Source organism: Notechis scutatus, chromosome 9, assembly GCF_049901735.1.
Source record: "Notechis scutatus isolate UNSWTSFEM ecotype Mainland chromosome 9, rNotScu1.2, whole genome shotgun sequence".
NCBI classification, from domain to species: Eukaryota; Metazoa; Chordata; class Lepidosauria; order Squamata; family Elapidae; genus Notechis; species Notechis scutatus.
The window spans coordinates 5740294-5750597 of NC_142017.1; positions in this window are offsets into that span (position 1 = coordinate 5740294).

A 10304-nucleotide genomic window follows, 5' to 3' on the forward strand; every position below is an offset into this window, starting at 1 on the left:
AAGAGCTGCGGATGTCGGATGCGAGAATTGGGGCACAGTCCACATCTGGTTTTTCTGCTGCAAAAGCCAAGTGGGAGGTTGATCATCGTAACACGTTGAGGTTTATCGATGGCTTGGCACCCAGGGGCACCGATAAGTGCTGTCCGGAGGTGCCCTAAGCCCAAAAGAAACCACATTATAATTAGTGCAATGTGTGAACTCAATCAGGGAGGGACTAGTCCAAAGTCTCCTGGGTGGGCTTTATGGTTAGCTGGATATTTAATCTCCAAGGCCTAGCCATGAACCCTAACCACAATGAAACGCTGGCACCAGCCAGTTCTCCTCTTTAAACCACACTTGTTCTTTCTACAAGAGATCTGGGTTGAAAGAAGCAGCGAGTTTAATGAGTGGGCCATCACTCCATTGCAAATGAACATTTTATTTCCACTCTGGTGTCTTTCCACAGCAATTCTGTCTGTTTAATCTTCTGAAGCACCACCAATAAATACTGGATGGGCTTTCGCTTCATCATTAAAAAAAAGCATCTCAACTGAATGTTTTTTTGCCCTTGTCACTCCTTTCACAAGAAATCTGGGCTAGTGTTCCAGCGTTCTTTTAAAAAGGAAAAAAAAAAGGAAGGCTTTTTTTTAGAAAGATCTGTTTTCATCCCTGAGCCTGCCAGTTCTGAGCAACTATTTCCCCAAACTGCATTTTTTCCAAAACAAATTTCCATCTGTTGTTAGAACAACACTGTTCAACTACACAAGATTCCTTTCCAGGTGACAAAAAAGCAACAACAACCCATACCTACAGCACAGTGTGTAGTCTTGCTCTGCACAAATGGAAGGAAGGAAGGAAGGAAGGAAGGAAGGAAGGAAGGAAGGAAGGAAGGAAGGAAGGAAGGAAGGAAGGAAGGAAGGAAGGAAGGAAGGAAGGATAATTTAAAAGGATTATTTTCAACAATTTATCTCCCCTCAAGGTTTTGGAAAATCCAAGAATTCTTTCTGCGAAGGCTATTATTTTCCTATTACAGCTCTGGGATGTATTCTTTCTCTCTTCAACTGCAGGCTACAATCTCTTTCCAGATGTTATTGAAGTTGATAAGGCAATAACAACAACAACAACAAAAAGAAGTATATGTTTTTTTCTGGGCTGGTGGGACAAGGGCTTGGGGATCTAGCAATATATATATATTTTGTAGAACTCCAGAGCTTCTTCACTTGATGTTGGATAGGAAGAAAATATCACAATTGTTGACAGCAAGCATGAATCAGACCCAACATCAGACATTGCCTGGGGCATGCATAAAATACATATTTATGATATATATATATACATATACATATATATATATATATATATATATATATATATATATATATATATATATATATATATATATGTTTCTTAAGTTTTCTGGTACTTACATGTATGGTGTTGCTTGGTTGATATTTCACGTCATTGTAGTTCTTTTAGTTAGCGTTCAGCAGACTCATCTGCCATCATCAAGCCTGATGATGGCAGATGAGATTCTGCTGAACGCTGCTACAACTAAAAGAACCAATGCGTAGGATACCAACAATAACATATATATATATATATATATATATATATATATATATATATATATATATATATATATATATATATATATATATATATACATACATACATACACATACACACACACATATACATATACATACATATCTATATATATATCTATATATCTATATCTATATCTATACACACACACACACACACACACACACATATATATATACACACACACATATACACATACATACATACATACATACATACATACATACATACATACATATATCTACTATAAAGAGAGCAGAGAAGAGCAATAAAGAGGATAAAGAGTCTGGAAACTAAACCATATGAAGAATGATTGAGAGAACTACGTAGGTATGTCTACTTTAACAAAGAGAAGGAGTAGGGGTGCCATGATAGCTGTCTTCTAGTTATCAGGATTCTGGCAGTTACCCCCAATTAAATCATGAGTCTTGAGCCAAACTTCCAAACCTTCAAAAGGATTTATTGGGAGTTAACATGTCCAGCACTGCCTGGGTGTATCCGACTCTAGGACACATAATTCATTGTCACCCTTGACCCTGGTTTTTCCCCCACCCCCTGGGTGTATCATAATTCATATTCTCCAATGGGACATGTCCATAGCCAAGAGTCATCAATCATGCTCTCCAATTAGAATTTTGCGCGGCAGAAACTTCGGTCACCTGGTTATTATCTTTGGAAACATTTATGGAATGCATTTATGGTTTGCAAGCTGCCGCACTGCTCCTCCCTCCCTTTCTGTTGGTAACTCTAAAAAGACCATAGAAATGTTTTATGAGTTGACATTAGTACTTGAGGGGATGTCACAGAGAAGAAGGGGTCTACCTGTTCTTCAAAGCAGCGGAGGGCAAGACAAGAAGCATCAGAAGGAAGGATATTAAACAGAGATCCAACCTAGAACTAAGGAGAAATTTCTTGACATTGAGAACATTTTATCAGTGGAATGGCTTACCTCCAAAAGTTGTGGGTGCTGCATCACTGGAGTTTTTCAAGAAAATATTGGATGGCCATTTGTCTGGAATGGTGTCGGGACTCCTGCTTCTAACCATATCATTCTATATTCTTTACTCTAGGTTCTATATTTACTTATAGATCAGAATCCAGGTTTCAATGGAAAGATACCATTGCTGTTTAAAGTAGATCTCCATGAAACTGTATCTGGAATGCACGAAACTAGGTAAAATTCTGCACCACGTTGTTGAGTTGTCGTAATTAAAAGTCATAACCATATCTAATTTAACTGAGCCTTAGACATTTAATAACTTTGGGTGGGGGTTTAAATTAAAATATAAATTCTCTGATGACTTCTTCTCTAGAACCTCTGGCATTCTGTGACTGCCCCAGAGATTTTAAAACAAATTTGTAGCCTGGGAATTCTTACTTCCATCCAATGTGATCTGAACCATACTTTGAAAACATTGTTTAAAACAAACGATCCTGCCAAATATGTTCTCCAGAGAAACCCACACAGTGTAAATTATGATATTCCTATCTGGAAGGTTATAAGGCAATGGCTGTCAAAGAGCTCTTTTCTATAAGATAGACTACAGCTGGTGCAACAGATGGGAGTTTGGTAGCATGTTTAGTTCCCTAATTTAATTTGTATCCTGCCTTTCTTTTCAATTTAATACGCAAGGTAATTCATAAATAATCCTACCCTTGCTTTTATCCTGAAGCAGTACAGAAGAGAGTGGATCAGCCAGCAAGAAGCTTCTAACTAAAAGCCCCGCAGTAGGTTATGCACATCTAAGCAAATTGGCTAGATTGTTTAAACTCTAAAAAAAAAAAAAATGTTTTTCAAACTTGGCGATTTGAAAATGTGTGGACTTCAACTCCCAGATTTCCCCCCCACCCAACATGTTGAAGTCCACACACCTTCGAGTTGCCAGGTTTGAAAAAGACTGGCCCAAAATAATGAATGGAAATTAAGTCTGATCAATAGAAGAGAATATTTGTAACTGTCGGGTTCTTGACGTTCTCTGAGCTGGGTGGTTTGCTTGAAGACATTGCATTACCCAACTAGGGGACAACATCAGTGTTCATGGATGATGTTATCTGGTTGGTTAATGAACTGTCTCCAAGAAAACAGCCAAGCTCAGAGAACACCAAGGACCTCACAGTCCTCCTCCTCCTCCTCCTCCTCCTCTTCCTCCTCCTCCTCCTCCTCTTCCCTACAAATCCCATTATCTTCTAGCGCTGATGATGTTCCCTAGTTTGGGTCATGAAACATCTGTAAGAAAACAACCAAGCTCAGAGACCACCAAGGACCCCACTGTTCAACCCTCAGCTACAGATATTCACTTCTATCGTTACAGAAGCGTATCCTGTCCAAGGACCCCACAATTAGGTCTGAATTATAAAGCAGAAGGAGAAGACAACAAACACCAGGGTGACTGAGATTGTCACCTCATAAAAGCAAGCGTATGGATGCCTAATGTGTTCACACGAAAGCAACCACAGCAGCTTTGCTTTTGTGTTAAAAGGTCACTGCTTTGCTTAGTAACAGGACTTCATCCCGCCACCATTCTTCACCCCTCCAAAACATAGTTCGGTTAACTTGAGACCTCCGCAGGCTTTTTATTACTATTCTTATTATTATTATTACACTTCCTGGGAAAGAAGGCCATCCAAAACAGGTTAACTGATACTTTAATGCTTTTCACTTAGGAAAGAATCAAACGGTGAAGCCTCAGAAAGAAATCCCAAACCGTTCATCGGTTTTATCTGCAGATTTTACCTCTGATGTTCGCCACAAAAAAGGGGGGAGGGAGGGAGCAGAGAGGAAGGCAAAGAAAAGAAAAAGAAGAAGAAGAAGAAGAAAGAGAGAAATGTGTTGCATTTTGTTTGGGCAGCTGTCAGGAAATACCTTGAGGATACTGTCGCCTGCTACCCCCTTTTCTGCTGCTGATCTGAAAGGGGTGTGTGATTTTACACATTTGCTTGCTATAAAAAAAAGAAAAGAAAAGCAAGCAAAATAGAACAATGAGAGAGAAAGGCTGAGAGACCCTGGCAGAGCCAAAGTCTTCGTTATTCCTTGCAAGAGGGGGAAGATAGCAGCATTTCAGATGTTTTAGTTTTCTCTTCCTGGTAGGCGTGACCAATGGCAAGAAACCATAAGTATTAATAGAAGAAAATATTTGTAGCTCAGGGTTGAACGGTGGCATCCTTGATGCTTTCTGAGCTTAGTTGTTTCCTTGCGGATCTTTCATCACCCAACTAGGTAACGCAGAACATAGAATAACAGAGTTGGAAGGGACCCTGGAGGTCTTCTAGTCCAATCCTCTACTCAGGCAGGAAACCCTATACATTTCAGACAAACAGCAGTCTAATCCCCTCTTGAAAACCTTCAGTGTTGAGCACCCACAATTTCTGGATGCAAGTTTGTTCCACTGTGAGGGAATTTCTCCCTAGTTCTAGGTTGGCTCTCTCCTTGATTAATTTCCATCCACAGCACTGAATCCAGTTTATTTGTATTTATACACAGACACTTTACAACGGGAGTATCCATCCTTGTGGACAGATACAGATAATCAGAGTTGGAAGGGACATTGTAGGTCATCTAGTCCAACCCCCCACCCAAGCGGGAGACCCTACACCATTTCTGACAAATGGCAATCCAATCTCTTCTTGAAAGTCTCAAGTGATGGTGCTCCCACAACTTCCAAGAGCAAAGCTGTTCCATTGGTTGATTGTTCTCACTGTCAGAAAGTTTCTCCTTATTTCCAGGTTAAATCTCTCCTTGTTCAGTTTCCATCCATTATTCCTTGTCTGGCCTTCAAGTGCTTTGGAAAATAGCTCTATCCCTTCCTCCTTTCTGTGGCAGCCCCTCAAATATTGGAACACTGCCACCATGTCTCCCCTGGTCTTTCTCTTCACTAGACTAACCATGCCCAGTTCCTACAACTGTTCTTCATTTTAGCAGTGTTGGAATTCTGGGAGTTGAAGTCCACAAGTAAAACAGAAACAGTATAATAGAGCTGGAAGGGACTTTGGAGGTCTTCTAGTCCAACCCCTTGCTCAGGAAGGAAACCCTATGCTATTCCAGATACATGACCGTCCAATCTCTTTTTAAAACCTTCCAGTGTTGGGGCGCCCACAATATCTAGAGTCAAGTTGTTCCACTGGTTAATTGTTCCCTGGTTAATTGTCCTGTTAGGAAATGCCTCCTTAATTCTAGGTTGCTTCTCTCCTTGATTAGTTCCTGTTGTGAACTAATGAAATACCATTTTAATAACTTATTAACAATATGTTAAGCAGGCTTGAAATCCTGCACTTTGGATTGGCCCTTGGATAGCGAACTGGGATTGGTCCTCATGGAGCAACCTGATTGGCTATTAGTTTAACATCTTTCATTGGCCAAAAATTAAGCATGTGGACACAGGTCATTGGTTAACAGGTCAGTAGCTAGCTCTATAAAAGGGCTACTGCTGCCCAAGGGTTTCGCTCTCTGTTTTTCTGATTCTTAATAAAGAGTTGAAGTTCACTAAGTCACTGGCTCGTCTCAATTACTTGCACCCATGCCCAGAATATAACAGTTCCCATCCATTGCTTCTTGTCCTGCCTTCAGGAGCTTTGAAAAATAGCTTGACACCCTCTTCTTTGTAGCAGCCCTGAGATATTGGAAGGCTGCTATCATGTCACCCCTAGTCCTTCTTTTCAACTAGACCTACCCAATTCCAACAACCATTCTTTATATGTTTTAGCCTCCAGCCCCCTAATCATCTTTGTTGCTCTTCTCTGCACTCTTTCTAGAGTCATTTTCGTGGAAGCTCCTCAAATATTGGAACACTGCTATCATGTCTCCCCGAGTCCTTCTTTTCACCAACATCAATGTTACTAACATTGTTCACTACCACTAATGTTAGCTAGTCTAGGGTTTGCTCCCAATTTGTATACAGTAGATTGCTCCATCAATGTGGGTGGGAATGTGAGGTTTTCTTTCTAACAGTTCTTTGATTAGGGTATAGTTTTCTCCTTGATTGTTTGTCTGGTGTTAATCCCCGCTTATCTGGGTCTTGGCTGCAGGAGAGGATTGTGATTTGATCATTCAAGCAAGGAACTACCAGGGAGAAAACATCATCGATACAGATAGTCCTCAACTTACCACCACAATGGAGCCCAAAATTCCCATGGCTAAGCGAGACATTTGTTCCATGAGTGTTGCCCCATTTTACAACTTTTCTTTCCACCATCGTTAAGTGACTCATCGCAGTTGTGAAAGTTAATAAACCTGGTTAAGTGAACCTTGCTTCTCTGTTGACTTTGCTTCTCCACATATTCTGGGGACACTGCAACCCGTCATAAATAGGAACCTATCGCCAAGCATCCAAATTTGGGTCACGTGTCCGTGAGGATGCTGCAATGGTCGTAAGGGTGAAAAATGACCATAAGCCACTCTTCAGTGATGTTGTAACTTCGAAGCATCACGAAATGAACTGTTGTACGTTGAGGATGACCTGTATTGGCAGGGACAATGACTCTCTATATAGAGGGACAAACTCCACGTTCTTTCCACTCACCTCTCCAATTCTTGATGGGTGCAAAGCACACCCTTATGAAGTCATCTGATTTTCAAGATTCATCCTAGCTCAGTGATGGCTAACCTATGACACGCGTGTCACTCGTGACACGCCGAGGCACTTTGACTGACACGCCTGTTGGTGTGGGGAAAACCTGCACATTTAGAGGCTGCACTGTGCTCTGCTCCAATCCCTGCTCCCTGCTTGTTGCGTGGAGGCGTGGTGTCACCGCTGCTGCAAGATCTTTGCAGCAGAGAACCAGTTTTAACCGCCATAAACTGAGGTTTGTCAGTTTCATTACCTCAGGAACGCTACAGGAGGAAAGGAGATCCATGAGGTTCACAGCCCTGTAAGGTGGCCTTCCGATCCCCACATCCTGCACCTGCAGCCCTGAGACCAGGGAGACGAGTTTCACAGCCCTGTGTGATCACCCCAGCCCAGTCCGTCATAAACCAAATTATTGATATTTCTTGAAGTGACACACGACCCGAGGAAGGCTACACTTTTTCCTGATTTTCGACACACCAAGCTGAAAAGGTTAGCCATCACTGTCCTAGCTTAACCAGATGGGCTTCCACAACCAGCTAGTTTGAAATGGGCTTGGCTATCTGGTTGGCCCAGTATGTCCTGGGTCCATATTTGAAATCCATGATATATAAAGAAAGGGTGTGGGGAAACGGGGCCTTTGTATGAACGGAAAGTTTGAAGCAAACGTGTTTTTTTTTTCCCCAACTCTACTGAAGTTGTCCATAAAACCCACAAACCAGCAAGAGATATTTCTACAGCTCTTCCATAAGGAGAAGCTCAAAGCCTCTCTCAAGCCAGAAGCTCTGATCCAGAGACTTTAGATGTTGCTTTAAAAGCTTCTATTATCAGCAGGGCAACAGCAGCCTCCATTAGAAACATGATACTAAGATGCTGATTAAATATCAGGAGGGGGTTTTAATCAGCCAAAGCCATATGCTATTTAACTTAAGATGAAAGCATAAATGATAATCATTATTTCAGAAAGGATGTGTTTAAAAGAAGAGCAGAACAGCAAGTAGCATCTTTTTATCATCTGAGTTCTTGATACATGCTCCATCTCTCTCTCTCTCTTTTTTTTTTTTATTAAAAAAGTGCTTTATAAGCTTTTATTAACATCTGGATCATTTCTTCATTATACAAGCTTCCAATGGCATCACTTTTGATGTTTTTTCCTCTGTTATTATTAGTATTAGCATAGCTCTGCTAAGTTTCTAAATAAACAATTAATTCCTATTAATTATAGTTTTCAAACTGGCAAAATTATCCTTCATTAACTTAATCACTTGCATTTTATCTGCAAATTATATTCACTCTTTCATAATCCCTTACATCCAAAGGCCTTCCCCCCTCCCACTCTCGCTGGGCCAGACTTTTTTTCTGATGTAGACATGCTGTTTGTAGCAAAGACTTTGATTTTTATTTTATTTTCTAAGCAGCCATTTCTTATTTTCCTCCAGAACTGCAGAATCTAACCACCCTGTACCTCCCACCATTTTTCTTCCTCCCCCCTCCCCTTTCTCAAAGGGGCAAACATAATTCAAACTTGTTTGTTTTTAGCTAAGCTAAACTTCAAAGGAATTGTATCCCTATGCATACCTTATCGGGATCTATATATGGCCAGCATGTTGAATTCTATCCTTTTTAAGAATGTTAGACCACAGGCTTCTTAACAAGGTAGGGAAGCAATTTCTCAGTCTATTTGATCCATGATGTCTTATCCGGACCAGCAACCATTCAGATAGATTTCTTTCAACCCTATCTGGCTATGCTACTCAGTCTTTGATCTGTAGATGGACCTCTCCTCTCTTATCTACACCCAGCATTAAAGAACAGAACAGATCAGAACAGAACAACAGAGTAGGAAGGGACCTTGGAGGTTTGCTAGTCCAACCCGCAGGCAGGAAACCCTAGACCATTTCAGACCAATGGCTGTCCAATCACTTCTTAAAAACCTCCAATGATGAATCAGCCACAATTTCTGGAGACAAATTGTTCCACTGATTGTTCTCTCTGTTAGGAAATTCCCCTCTTAGTTCTAGGTTGCTTCTCTCTTTGATGAGTTTCCATCCGTTGCTTCTTGTCCTGCCCTCTGGTGCTGTTTGGAGAAGAGCTTGGCTGCCTCTTCTTTGTGGCAACCGCTGAGATATTAGAAGACTTGCTATCATGTCACCCCTAGTCAGGGGTGGGATTCAAATTTTTTAACAAGCGGTTCTGTGGGCATGCCTTAGTTGGTGGGTGTGGCTTGGTGGTCATGTGACTGGCTGGATGTGGCCAACTCAATATCACTCACATCAAGACACGCATCTCCTCACCTGGCCTCTTTTGACTGTGGAGATGCTGCAACAGTTGTAAGTGTGAAAAACAGTCATAAGTCACTTTTTTCAATGCCATTGTAACTTTAAATGGTCACTCCACACAAAGTACCACCAAAAGAGGGGGAAAAAACTCCAGAGAAGTTCCTGAGACAGGAAGTCCAGTCCTGCCAATAATGTAATAAGGGTTAACGGAGAGGCAGTTTGTGTAAGCAACACCAGAATGTTTCCTTCCTGCCTTCCTTACAGGATTAGGCCAGTAATTTCTTCTAACATCTAGTTCTCCGAACTGCTAAGAATGTTAACAAGTGGTTCTAGTGAATAGGTGTGAACCGGTAGAATCCCACCCCTGCCCCTAGTCCTTTTTTTCGTCAAACTAGACATACCCAGTTTCAGCAACCATTCTTTATATGTTTTAGCCTCCAGCCCCTAATCCTCTTTGTTGCTCTTCTCCACACTCTTTCTAGAGTTTCAACATCTTTTTTTCATCGTGGCAATCAAAACTGGATCCAGTATCCAAGTGTAGTCTTATCAATGCATTATAAAGTGGTATTAACACTTGATTCTATCCCTCTGTTTATGCAGCCTAGAACTATATCGGCTTTTTTGGCAGCTGTACCATACTGCTGGCTCATATTTAAGTGATTGTCTACTAGGACACCAAGATCACTAAAATGAAATGGTGTCTAGGGTTCCTGCCAACCTAGAAATTCGAAAGCACGCAAGTGCGAATAGATAAATAGGTACCACTTTGGTTGGAAGGCAACAATGTTCCGTGTGCCTCAGGATATAATCATGCTGGCCACATAACTACAGAAATGTCTTTGGACAATGCTAGCTCCCTTAGCTAGGAAACAGTGGTAAA